Genomic DNA, 14,074 nt, shown 5'->3' on the forward strand with positions numbered 1-14,074 from the left:
GTGGGATGAAATGTGGGATCGTCCATTTAAATACTTAGTGGCAGCGAGAGATCGCCTAATTTAATTCAAGTTTTTGCATATGGTCTATTATACACCGGCCAGGTTGGCATCAATATATCCATCTGTCCCTGCTGAATGTTGGAGGTGTACGTTCTCCCCTGCTGACGCACACCATGTATTCTGGAGCTGTCCCCTAATCCAACAGTTCTGGACGGAAGTCACGGACTGTATTAAGGAGGTGCTGGGAGTCCCGGTCCCGCGGGACATTAGTGTCTGCCTACTGGGTCTGGTCGAGGAAGTGGTCCCATCTAGGGCTCACAGAACACTATTGAGTATCTTACTGTTTTATGGGAAAAAGGCCATCCTACTCAAATGGAGGAACCCAAAGGCCCCTGAGATTGCGTTTTGGAAGGGTTTGGTGAACGCCATGCTACCATATTACAAAGCAACATATCTGTCCCGGGGATGTGTGGGGAAATTCGAGAAGGTGTGGAGGGCCTGGTATGAATCAGAACACACGGTGGGCTAGGGGGTACGATGCATAATTCTGGTCGATATGTTATGTAACTTGTGGAGGAACTTACATCAGCTGGGTTGGTGACTTTGTTAGCGGCATGCCGTGACGGAGGAGAATACTCTTACTGACATGATCTTAGGCTAAGGCCGGTGGGGGAAGGGAACTGAGTAGAGGGATGGTTGGGGGGGGGGGTATTGGTATTGTTGCTGTTTTTTTTCAGTATGCCATCTGCGATGGCACAGTTTTTTGTATGTTCCCGGTCATGTTGACCGACAGTTCACCTTGGTAACTAGTCAAGGTATGTTTTGTTTCGTTTTGTATGTCATATGCAAAAACCTTTAATAAAAAGAAATTAAAAAAAAAAAAAAAAAAAAAAGTTTAAAAAAAGTGTGTCCAAAGCCATGTTTTAAAGCAAGCATTAACAAGCCTTTAAAGTTTGTATGCATTGTATAATGCTGACTGTGCTGTTTCATGAGTTAATCCCAGTCTAGTGATATAGAACTCTATTCTAAGTTACCTTGGCATCAGAGCCGGCCCTACCATGGGTCCCGCTGGGTCCATTGGACCCAGGCAGCACATTGAGAGGGGAGGCAAATGAATACCCAAGATTTTATTTCCAGCAGTCTTGTGTGTCATCCAGGGGTGGACTGGGCTGGGGGGACAGCTTGACAACTGCCCCACAGGCCGCTCCACTGCCCTGTAGAAAGGCCACTCTACTCCCCATACTCATAGTTGCCAGGCATAAGGGGTTGTCCTGTGGGGGTCAGAGGGGTGGAGCTGACCCATTCATAGGCTGACATGATGAGCTTCCAGGAAAGGAAAATTACATTAAGTATGGCAGCAATATTCTGTAATCTTGAAAAAAATAAATGCCTTGGACTGTAAAAATAAGCAATATACACATCAGCACAACAAAACAAATCGTGGACTCCCCTTCTCATTGGCTGAGACAGCGGCATGGCCCTACATTGCTCTCAATCAAAGTCAGTCAGCCAACGGGAATAAAAAGGGGCCGGCTCAGGCCGCAGCTCCGTGTTTGAATGGCCAAGAGAGCCGAAGAGGGACCTGAAAAGAGGAGGATCCAGGCTTCCCCGTGCAAATCCACTGCAACAGAGGAGATAAGTATAACATCCTTGTTGTTGTTTTTTAAAAACTAGACTTTACAATCACTTTAATTGTATAAACAGTGACACCTGCTGGACATTCAGCACCTTCGATAGCTCAGTTGGTAGAGCGGAGGACTGTAGAGGAAAGTAACACAGGAATCCTTAGGTCGCTGGTTCAATTCCGGCTCGAAGGACATTTTTATCAACATAACTAGAAACCAGTAAAAATGTTATCCATGTTCACTTCTTAAATTTTTTTTATTTCTTTTTTTTATTTTTAAGTAAACACAGGCCTATAAATACCTGTAAATTTCCATACTGAAAGCAGAATTCCAGCATAAACATATCTAGTCTCAAAAACGACCCCCCTCCTTACAACTATGCTGGCTAACCTGTATAAAAAGGTATATAACCATGATTTTTTTCATCTGCTGCGTATTTGGAAAGAGCAAGGACTTTTTCACGCAAAACGGTGCTATTTTGTTTTTTTTTGTTCAATATACTTCAATGGAGAAGCTGCAGAAAAGCATGTAATGTGTTTTTTGTGGCAATTTGTGTTTTGTAATCTGCCCAACAACAAATTGGCCCAAAAATGTTTTTAAATGCAATTTTTTTTTTTAAAGCTATTATGCAATTAATCGATTGATCGAAACAATAATCGGCCAACTAATAGATTATGAAAATAATCATTAGTTGCAGCCCTACACTAAGGTAACCATATTTTTAAAATGAAATCCGGGGACAATTTTTTTTTTACTAGTAGTGGCGGCAATCAGCGACTCTCTGCCTGTCACCAGCGCCACCCGCCTCACAGCCTGCCAAGTCTTACACTCCGGGCCCCGGCTAGTAGTGGGCAAGGAGATAAGCAGCCTGGTGGCTGGCCGGGACTTCAGCCAAGGCAGAAGAACATGCGAGCGGAGCTGAATGGGCATGCACCCGTAACTGAAGAAATATTCCCTCCGCTCCGACCAGCACATGATCATCAGAAAGGGGCACAGTTAATGGAAAAAATACACCCCCCTAAGTTAGCGCGGAGCGCGGTGTGTAATTCAGAATTCTTTTTTTTAATACTGCACTAACTGTCTTTGAAATTGCCCCAGCCCCTGTTCAAATCCAATCCAGGGACAGACTTGGTCCAGGGACAGTGTCCTCAATCTGGGGACTGTCCCCTGAAAACAGGGATGTCTGGTCACCCTACCCTACACAGGTGTCAACATGGGTTTTGGGAGGGGGAGAGGACATTTTAAAACCTCTTGCTGACCACCAAAAGTACATTTACTGCTGGCAGCCGACTTCCCCAGGCACTGTGGTGTACCTGTGCACATGTGCTCTGTGTGTGATCTGCAGGACACAATGGATTGCAGTGGCTGGTATTGGGCCACTTTGAGCAGCCCAGATACCACGTGATCACTGTGTAATCACATGGTAAACAATAGTCGTTAATGGAATCCATTCATGACATCATTCCTTATTACTGTTTGTGAACAAATGGTACCTGGGCCAATCACAGCAACCTGTACCATGTAATAGCTGTGGGCCAATCACAGCATCAAAATAGTAAACAATGAGTCATGAATGAAAACCATTCATGACAGTTCAAACAATTGCTATCAGTGTAAAAAAAAAAAAAAAAAATCCCTGATCCCTTGTGACATTGAACTACTCTAATGGGAGTATGTAAAACATTTTTTGTAAAAGTTTTTTAAAATGTTTATAAAAAATTGAATAAATAATTATTACTATATTTTTTATATGTTCAACGCCACCACTCAGTATCCCCAATCGGCACCACACCAGTTATATGATGATGCTATACTGCATTGGTAAAAGTATATTAAAAAAATAACACATTTGAATTCATTTCATAATTTAAAAAAAAGTGACAAGAAATACAAATTAACAAAACTGTCCATGCTTCTTCCCTTTGGGTCATTTTGGGGGAATTTTTTACTGTCCTTGCATTTTAGGGCCACAAGAAATGACACATGTAGAATCGTCGCCATGAAATACTAGTCTGACATTGGAGGGGTTTCTGCTATGTCAACCCAAAATACTTTTTGATCTTCTTGTTAATCAAGGTGAAAAGACTCTACAGTGGAACCTTGGATTACGAGCATAATCCGTTCCAGGAGAATGCTCGTAATCCAAAGCACTCGCATTTGAAAGCGAGTTTCCCCTTTAGAAGTCAATGGAAACGAAAATAATTTGTTCCGCATTGACTTCTATGGCATGCAATACCTCATGTGGTCAGAGGTGGGGGGGGGGCGCTGAAGAGCCTTGGAAATACTTGGAAAGGCTCAGGGACAGCTTGGCAGAATACTAAAAACCTCAGAAAGTCTCAGGAACGGAGTATTTCTGAGTTCTTCCAAGTATTTCCGAACGGCTCTGGCGCCCACGCACCTCTGGCCAAATGCGGTACTGCACACCGCTGTGGATTGAATCCTACTCGTTTTGAGAGACAACACTCACAAACCGAGTCAGGATTTTAAAAAAAAATGCTTGTATTGCGAAATGCTCATTAACCACATTACTCGCAACCAGAGGTTTCACTGTACTTGTAATTACTGTCAATAACCTCACATTAGTGTTCACCAGGTAAACAAGTCACCATTTCCATGAATACCCCCTCAAGTCTAATTACCATCAATAAATACTTCTATGGTCCTTTATCATCCTTTAGTATGTAAACAATGTACCCTTTGAAATGTTCAATTAGATTAACAGGCCATTCCTCACATACCTAGGTAGACTTGCATAAGATTAACATATCAAAGGGTCATCCGCTCTCCTCCTTGATATGTTAAAAATGAGTTGGCTTGGACAACTCAACAACTAGCAACTGAATTCTGGCCTGTCAATATTGTACTGTATGTGTCCATGTATATAATAATATAATATCCTACATAAATCAGGCAACATATTACAACACAGTGTTGCATGATCGAACAAGTGTCAGTTAACCACTTAAGCTCCGGACCATTTTGCTGATCAATGACCGGGCCACTTTTTGCAATTCAGCACTGCGTCGCTTTAACTGACAATTGCACGGTCGTGCGACGTGGGTCCCAAACAAATTAAACATCCATTCTTTCCCTACAAATAGAGCTTTCTTTTGGTGGTATTTGATCACCTTTGCGGTTTTTATTTTTTGCACTATAAACAAAAATAGAGTGACAATTTTGAAAAAAAAAATCAATATTTTTAACTTTTTGCTATAATAAATATCCCCAACAAATATATATTAAAATAAAACTTTTTTTTCCTCAGTTTGGGCCGATGTGTATTCTTCTACATATTTTTGGTAAAAAAAAAAATCGCAATAAGCGTATATTGATTGGTTTGTGCAAAAGTTATAGCGTCTACAAAATAGGGGATAGAATTATGGCATTTTTATTATTATTTTTATCATGACTGTGACTTTATGGCGGACACATTGGACACTTTTGACACATTTTTGGGACCAATGTCATTTTTATAGCGATCAGTGCTATAAAAAAACACTGATTACTATGAAAATGACACTGGCAGTGAAGAAGTTAACCACTAGGTGGCATTGAAGGGGTTAAGTGTGCCTAGGGATGTGTTCTAACTGTAGGAGGGATGGGCCGTGTGTGACACGACAGTGATCACTGCTCCCGATTACAGGAAGCTGTGTACACTGTCCTGTCACTAGGAAGACTGGGGAAATGCTTGTTTACATCAGCATTTCCCCATTCTTCCCCACTGCACAGTACCGCACAGGGGGCGGTCCTACTGGCTATAACCCCTCACACTGCATCAAGCAGCTCAGTTTTTTTGTTGCTGTTCCCACCCCTCATATTTTTGACACTGCTTGGGGACGTCCCAAAGGTCAAGATTCAAGTGCTGTGTCCGTCAATGAATGAAAGAGAAAGTTCATTGACGGACACAGCACACACCCCTCATTTTCTGTTTGTACCGCTTTTTGACAAACTGAGCTGCTGGATGCAGTGTGAGGGATTATAGCCAGTAGGACCGCCCCCTGGGCGGTACTTTGCAGTTTTGCTGTTTTTAACATGTTCTGCCTAGTCCTCTCCTGAAGGTGGCGATAAAATCCTAAGGTCAAGATTAAAGTGCTGTGTCCGTCAATGAACTTCAGAGAAAAGGATTTTACGATGAGTACAAAAATCTAATTTTTTTGTCCATTAACCACGACTATGCATTATATTATATTTTCTCGCAACATGTGTAACAGCACATGATGAGTAGAGATGGGCTGGACACCCCTCGGTTCGCACCAGAACTCTCAAACAAACATTGCAAGAGTTTGGACCCAAACAACGAACCCCATTGACGTCTATGAGACCCAAACAGGAAAAATCATTCTGAAGGCTTATATTCATGCTATTGGCCATAAAAGGGGTAAGGGGGCCCATGTGTTGCCCTGGGAGACATGTATCAATGCAAAAAAAACTGTTTAAAAGCTCAATGGCCTAAGGGTTCCATGGTGTAATGGTTAGCACTCTGGACTTTGAATCCAGTGATCCGAGTTCAAATCTCGGTGGAACCTGTTGTCTTACTTTTTATGCTAAAGCTCTGCACATACTACTAAAGAGAGCAGTTTTGTGTTGTAAAAACCAAAAGAACCCAAAAAAGGCATGCATAAAACCTCTGATTGCTATGGCTGAGTTGTTGATGTGTAAGTAAACCCTAAAGCTGTTTTTCAGTATGTTTGGGATCATGACTCACAGCATACAGCTTTCTAAAACAAATACTTGTTTTTGGTGGTAACGTTGCAAAGTTGATTGCCTAAGAGTCGGTTCACACTGGGGCGACTCGTCAGGCGGCTCAGCCGCCTGACGAGTCGCGTCCTATTCAATGCAATGGAACCGTTCTAATAGGACCGACGCAAGTCGCTCTGACTTAGAAAAAGGTTCTTGCACGATATTGGGGGCGGCTCGGGGCGACCTGCATTGACTTCTATACAGAAGTCGTTTTGCAGGTCGCCTTCTGAACTCGTCTTCAGGACGACTTGCAGAGTCGCCCCCGAATTCATGTTGCGGAAGTGTGAACCGGCTCTAAAGATCCTGCCTGTAACAACACTTCCTGTTGCATTCTGACAACAATAAACTACTGCCTCAAAAATAACAACAGAGTTGTCAGCCTGCTATTTGGGATCCTTCATTTGGTTGTTGGACTGGCATCTAACACTAATTTCCATGTCCCCAGTGCTTTGTAGTGGTATTTTAAAGTGTCAGACTGTTAGGCTGCATTCACACCTTGGTGTATTTACGCCCGACGCTCGTGCCGCTGGAGGGGTGATTTAACATTGATGTCTATGAAGATGGTTCACATCTCCACGCCGAAACGCCGTACGCCTGAAGCTCAAAACAAGTCCCGGACCCTTTTTTTCAGGCGGCGTTCGGCATAGACAACAATGTTAACAATGTTTTGGAAAAAAAAAAAAGGTTAAAAACGACTCGTTTTGTCTCGGCAAATCGCGGTACAATACGCCGCAATTTGTGGGTGCTGTGAGTTTGTTCACTTTTTCGCAAAAAAAATGAACTAACCTTTTAGGTCTTAAAGTGGAGCTCCGGTCAAAAAAAATTTGAAATTAAAAGTCAACAGCTACTAACACTGTAGCTGCTGACTTTTAATAGGACACTTACCCGTCCTAGTCGCCAGCGATGTCGGCCCCCGCCGAGGCCGATCCTGGCAGTTCCAGGCGCAGCCATCCATAGTAAGGGAAACATGCAGTGAAGCCGTTGCGACTTCACTGCCCATTTCCTACCGCGCATGCGCGAGCAGCGCGGCGCTTTATGAATTTTTTTTTTAGATTTTTGGTGGAAAGATTTTTTTCAGGGTGGAACTCCGCTTTAAAGTGTATCTACTATATATACAAAATAAAAAGTTCAATATATGATGCAGTCTTTCAATAGACCTGGCAATGTTTTATTACCTGTTGATTCTGTCAGTAGGTCCTTCATTTTTCCTCTTCCTGTAAAAGAAGTGACCATCACTGGGGTGCCACCATTTAAAGAAACTCACACCATTTTGAACATGTACTAGAACAATTTTTACTTACTTACACTTCCTCCGCATGTCCATAGAAGTCTTTATAGTCCTCCAGATGGTCAAAGTGTAAGAGGTTCCATGGTGTAATGGTTAGCACTCTGGACTCTGAATCCAGCGATCCGAGTTCAAATCTCGGTGGGACCTTCCTATTCATGAACTCTCATGTTTTTTTTTTTTTTTTATTGCATTGTAAGCTTTATGCATATTACTAAAATGGAACTATACTGTATCTATGCGAAAACAAACCACAAACACTATTTCATAACATTTTTATATTCAAAGCAAACTCCCCCATCCATCCAGGTCTCCATGCTTTATTTTGCTGGGAAATCACTTTGAAAAACACTCCCTGGAATTTCTGGCTGTGGCCATCTCCAGTAAGGGCAGATGGTCCTTGTAGCATTTACTTCCTGGAATCCATCTGCCCTTAGTTCAGCCATGCAGGCTGCAAGGTGTGCAATTCTGAGAAAACCCATCCTCTCCTGAAGACTGGAATCTTGGGATGTATGATACCATTTGCCTAGGCATTAAAACCAGGAAATAATGAAAGAAATGTAAAAAAATTCAAAGCAAATAAATACGATTTACTTTCTTATCTATTTGCCAATGCTTGCAACATGACGATTACAAATAGTCAATGTTGATTGAGAGAGTAAAGTTCTGCTTAAAAACAGCAGTTCGCTGGGGGTACCCATACCTAGAGAAATCAGTGTTTGTCTGTTGGGCTTGGTGGAGGAGGTGGTCCCATCTAGGGCGCATAGAACGTTACTTAGCATACTCCTATTTTATGGGAAAAAAGCTATTTTGCTCAAATGGAAGAGTCCGGGGGCACCAGAGATAGCATTTTGGAAAGGGCTGGTGAATGCTATGCTCCCATATTACAAGGCAACATACCTGTCTCGGGGCTGTGTGGGTAAATTTGAAAAGGTATGGAGGGCCTGGTACGAATCTGATCAGACGGTTGGATAGTGTGAATAGGTAAATAAAGTCTGAATTCTGCATACATTTCTATACCTGCAATTGACTGACTTCCGGTGCATCGGGAATATGAAGTGTGATGAACTCTCAGCAAGGTGTACATCTCTTTTTCTTGCAGAGGAGCCCTGCGCTGATGTTTCGCGGGGGGAGGGAACTGAGTAGTAGGGGGGAGGGAGGGAGGGAGTTTCAATTGGGTTTTGCCATCTGTGATGGCCCTGTTGTATGCACATGGTCATGTTGACCAACGGTTTACTTGGTGTTTTACCAAGAAATGTATGTTTTGTTATGTCAACAAAAACTTTCAATAAAAAGAAATTTTCAAAAAAAAAAAACAGCAGTTCATTGGTGTGAATGACAAAATAAGAAACAAAGAAAATAAATAAAAAACAAGACTTGTACCAACACTCTGGTTGCTATGGATAATATGTAAGTAAACCCTAAATCATTTTTTTGGTATGTTTGGGATCATGCCTTACTGCATACAGTTTTCTCAAACAAATCTTTTTTGTGAACCTGTTGTAAAGTCTGTTACTTGTGTAGCCAGGTGCCTTGCTGGCAGCGCCCTCCTCTCACCCTGAGCTTACCTGCTGTGCAGCTTAAGAGTACTTCTGAGAGTTATCACTAGGGTTGCCACCATTTCTTCAAGCCAAACCCGAAACACTTAAACACTAAAGTTAGTGTAAAAAGCGTCAGCTATCCTAGGTTCCGTTGCTGTGACTTGTAGTGCCTGTTTCCAGCTTTTTACATTAAAGTTACGTTGGATTGGAGTGCGGCTGTCCTGATCATCTTTTGTTCTTAATTGCCATGAAAGGAAGATTTGCACCCAAGACCTGCCTGGAGTGGCAATCTCTGTCTCTTTATAATTATATTAATTCATATGTGAATTTTTTTTTGTAAATGATGGTGGAAACCCCCAAGGATAATCCAAGTAATAATACAATGCAATCTTATTTAAACATATATACTGTTCAATCTCCACACACATATAATTCTGTATGAATAGTGGTATAAATCCACTCCAAAATGTGTTGTGCCAATATCTAATTTATAAACTCCATTTGAGTTAGATACGTTGGATATTAGCACAACACATTTTAGAATGGATTTACACCACTATTCATACAGTATTATATGTGTATGGAGATTCCACAGTATATACTGTATGTTTAAATAAGATTGGAGTGTATTAATACTTGGATTATCCTTTGTTTTTCCACCATCATTCACAATTTTTTTTCACATTTGAATATAAGGCTGCACTGCATTTTTTTTTTTTTTTTTCAGATCAGAGTCCCCTATATCCGATTCTCTTTAGAGAGAAGCCATTTGTCTCGAAAGGGGTCCTGGTATAAGGAGAGTTCCCCACATAAAATAGAGGTCTCTAGCTGGGGGGTGCTAAGATAATGGGGCGTCTCTAAGGGGGTGCTGACTGCTGATCTTATTGATAACCAGCAGTCAGCACCCCCCTCCCCACAGACTCTCCCTTCCTTTACATCGATCCCTCCCTTGATTAGATCAGGGAACCCACCCATCAGTGTTCTCTGCCCCAAAAGTCCCCCATTAGACTGCCTTACCGAGAGCCACTTTGAGCCAGGAAGTATGGGAGCCAGAGTTTGGGGGTGGAGCTCCTCTACTGTAGTGCTATTTTCCTTCCTTCCATTGTGTGGGGGGCCTTGGGGAGAAGTGTGTTGGTAAGACACATCTGAACTAGTGCACGCACTCACAGGGTGGCTGTTAGCAATTATTGGGGCCTCATACAGCCTACCGAATAGGGCCCCCACCCCCTGAGGAGGGAAAGAGGTAGGGGTGTGAGGTGAGAAAGGGGGAGGTGAGCGAGGCGGTGGTGAGGTGAGGGGGTGAGATAAAGGGGGGAGGAGGCAGGAGAGAGGGGTTGAGAGAGAGAGAGAGAGAAGGGGGTGCTGACAGATAGGAGGGGATGCTGAGAGAGGAGGGAGTGCTGACAGAGAGGAGGGGGTGCTGACAGAGAGGAGAGGGTGCTGACATGGAGGAGGCGATGCTGACAGAGAGGAGGGGGTGCTGACAGAGAGGAGGGGGTGCTGACAGAGAGGAGGGGGTGCTGACTGAGAGGAGGGGGGTGCTGACTGAGAGGAGGGGGGTGATTGACAGGATGGGGGCTGACAGAGCAGATGAGAGCGACCTCATGCAGACACACAGCATGATGCAGGACTCCGGGAACAAGCAAAGGCACCATTATCCACAGTCCAGCCCCGCCTCCACATGTGTGAACAGCAGCCTCCGCGAACCAATTACAGACCCTCATGTCATGACCCATTCAGCCAATCACAGGGCACCCGCTGGGCTCAAAGCGCACTGATGTTCCGGCACTGTGTGACAGTGATAGCAGGCACAGGATGCGCATGCCGCTCCAGATGTTGCGGCCAGGGCCAGAGATCCACTGGCCACATGACAGTGGAATGTGTGCCCGGGTTTCCGGCGGGTGGAAATCCGGGCACATGTGTCAAAACCCACACTGTCTGGGTCAAAACCGGACAGGTGGCAACCCTAGTTATCACCCACTTCTTCCCTCTCCCTCCTGGCAAAGATCCAGAAAAATGTGTATATCCAGGGTGCTCCAAGCATTTGAATTCTGACAGATAAAGTCTGTGTTGGAGAGTGTAGCAAATCTTCACACACTTTAGGCAGCACTCCGAGAGACAATCAATCTTTAATGGAAACAGAAAAACAAACAAGGCGCCTCTAAGTGCAGAAGTATAAAACTTTTAATATCCCCTATTAGCCAGTGACGGTCACTGGCTGAAGAAGGTACCAATGAGCTGTTCCGAAACACGTTCCGCCTCTGACACACTTCCTGTCCACTTCCTGTTTATGTTCCATGCTGGTTTTTGTCTCGCTTCCTCTGACATCATCCCCAGGCTCCAGCACTATTGTGTCCCCTGAACATCCACAGCACAAGTTGGCTGTTATCTCGTGGACTTCCCTGGAAGCTTTACCATCAAAGACTGGGACTGCCCTGCCACTGGAACATCTTCTGGACACACTTACCTGCTACATGCCTGTTTCATCCACCATCTTGTAAGTGTTTTTAACTCCTGGTAAAGAGCAGAGGGACCAATCAGAAAAGGCTGGAAGAGGATCATGGGATATGTAGTCCCGTGGGAGTGCTGCCCCCTGAAAGTATTGGGACCTGAACTATAGCACCCACCAGACCCTGTAGAATAAGGAGGGTAAAGAGCTGCATTTTCCTAGTCTGTACAGGACACATCTCTCTTATCATAAGGGAGCCTGAAGAGTGCACAGCACTGTGCAGTGTTCGCCACCACTGCTGCATAACAGCGACATGAAGAGAACTGAGTTTGGGGGTGCCGACAACCAGAGTCACCTGAGTGAAGAGCAGAGAGTGGACTACTTTCTCTGTATGATCAGATGGTGAGTTAGGACTGGTGGGTTGCTGCTGTGGGGATTTATTATCTGCTGCTAGAGAAACTGAGGGGTAAATTCACTAAAGATTACAATATGAAGGTCATGTGACTCATTTTTTAAACAACAAACATGTTATACTTACCTCCTGGCTCCTCCTCTTCTCAAGTGCCCACACAGAGAGGAATTTTACTTAGGGGCACTCATGCAGGCTTGCTTGCTTGTTTGTTTTTCTGTTTCCATTAAAGATTGCTTGTCTCTCGGAGTGCTGCCTAAAGTGTGTGAAGATTTGCTACACTCTCCAACACAGACTTTATCTGTCAGGATTCAAATGCTTGGAGCACCCTGGATATACGAATTTACCCCTCAGTCTCTCTCGCAGCAGATAAATCCCCACAGCAGCAACCCACCAATCCCAAGAATATTGCAACTCACCATCTGATCATACAAAGAAAGTAGTCCACTCTCTGCGCGTACCCGATCGCCGCTGGTGTCCCCGCGATCGGTCACCGTAGCTGAAGAACAGGGAGAGGTGTGTGTAAACACACCTTCCCTGTTCTTCACTGTGTCCGTGTCATTGATCGTCTGTTCCCTGATATAGGGAAAGACGATCAATGACGTCACACATCCAGCCCCGCCCCCCTACAGTTAGAAGCACATATGAGGTCACATTTAACCCCTACAGTGCCCACTAGTGGTTAACTCCTAAACTGCAATTGTCATTTTCACAGTATCAGTGCATTTTTTTAGCACTTTTTGCTGTGAAAATGACAATGGTCCCAAAAATGTGTCAAAATTGTCCGATGTGTCCGCCATAATGTCGCAGTCACGAAAAAAATCTCTGATCGCCGCCATTAGTAGTAAAAAAAAAATATTAATAAAAATGCAATAAAACTATCCCCTATTTTGTAAACGCTATAAATTTTGCGCAAACCAATCAATAAACACTTATTGCGATTTTTTTTTTACCAAAAATATGTAGAAGAATACTTATCGCCCTAAACTGAGGAAAAAAGTTTTTTTATATTTTATTATAGCAAAAAGTAAAAAATATTGCATTTTTTTTTTCAAAATTGTCGCTCTATTTTTGTTTATAGCGCAAAAAATTAAAACCGCAAAGGTGATCAAATACCATCAAAAAGAAAGCTCTATTGTCCGTTAAAGCGACGCAGTGCCGGATCGCAAAAAGGGGCAAGGTCCTTAACCTGCATAATGGTCCGGGTCTTAAAGTGGAGGCTCACCCGGAAATGTTAATTTTTAACATTAGATTCCTGCTCATTTTGTGAAGGGGAATCGGGTGTTTTTTTTAAAAACTAAGCAGTACTTACCGTTTTAGAGAGCGATCTTCTCCGCCGCTTCCGGGTATGGGCTGCGGGACTGGGCGTTCCTATTTGATTGACAGTCTTCCGACAGGCTTCCGATGGTCGCATACATCGCGTCACGATTTTCCGAAAGTAGCCGAACGTCGGTGCGCAGGCGCCGTATAGAGCCGCACCGACGTTCGGCTTCTTTCGGCTACTCGTGACGCGATGTATGCGACCGTCGGAAGCCTGTCGGAAGACTGTCAATCAAATAGGAACGCCCAGTCCCGAAGACCATACCCGGAAGCGGCGGAGAAGATCGCTCTCTAAAACGGTAAGTACTGCTTCGATTTAAAAAAAACACCCAATTCCCCTAGACAAAATTAACATGAATCTAATGTTAAAAAAAATTTCGGGTGAACTCCCGCTTTAAGTGGTTAAGCAAACAAATTTACAGGTATGAACAATCAATCGCATTATAAAAAAATTTTGTGAGCCTTTTTCTTTCAGTTACGATTTAAAAAGAAAAAAGAAAAAAAATGTAAGAAGTGAACATAGATAACATTTTACTGATTTCTGGTTATGTTGATAAAAATGTCCTTCGAGCCGGAATTGAACCAGCGACCTAAGGATTCCTGTGTGATTTTCCTCTACAGTCCTCCGCTCTACCAACTGAGCTATCGAAGGAGGTGAATGGTTGCCAGGTAATACTGCTTACTAGAGCTGCACGATTATTCGTC

The 14,074-nt window shown here is 43.5% G+C and overlaps 4 non-coding genes across 4 annotated transcripts; 3 read left to right on the forward strand and 1 right to left on the reverse strand.

Annotated features, from left to right (window-relative positions):
* Positions 1 to 1,727: 1,727 nt before the first annotated feature.
* On the forward strand, positions 1,728 to 1,817 carry TRNAY-GUA. Its single transcript is given in 2 exon segments — positions 1,728 to 1,764; positions 1,782 to 1,817. It is a non-coding gene; the product is annotated as a tRNA-Tyr (tRNA).
* Positions 1,818 to 6,079: 4,262 nt separating this feature from the next.
* On the forward strand, positions 6,080 to 6,151 carry TRNAQ-UUG. The gene has a single exon. It is a non-coding gene; the product is annotated as a tRNA-Gln (tRNA).
* A 1,577-nt stretch (positions 6,152 to 7,728) lies between these two features.
* TRNAQ-CUG lies at positions 7,729 to 7,800 on the forward strand. Its single transcript has one exon. It is a non-coding gene; the product is annotated as a tRNA-Gln (tRNA).
* A 6,131-nt stretch (positions 7,801 to 13,931) lies between these two features.
* TRNAY-GUA lies at positions 13,932 to 14,021 on the reverse strand. Its single transcript is given in 2 exon segments — positions 13,932 to 13,967; positions 13,985 to 14,021. It is a non-coding gene; the product is annotated as a tRNA-Tyr (tRNA).
* Positions 14,022 to 14,074: the final 53 nt, after the last annotated feature.

This window comes from Rana temporaria, chromosome 4 (assembly GCF_905171775.1).
Source record: "Rana temporaria chromosome 4, aRanTem1.1, whole genome shotgun sequence".
Taxonomy (NCBI): domain Eukaryota; kingdom Metazoa; phylum Chordata; class Amphibia; order Anura; family Ranidae; genus Rana; species Rana temporaria.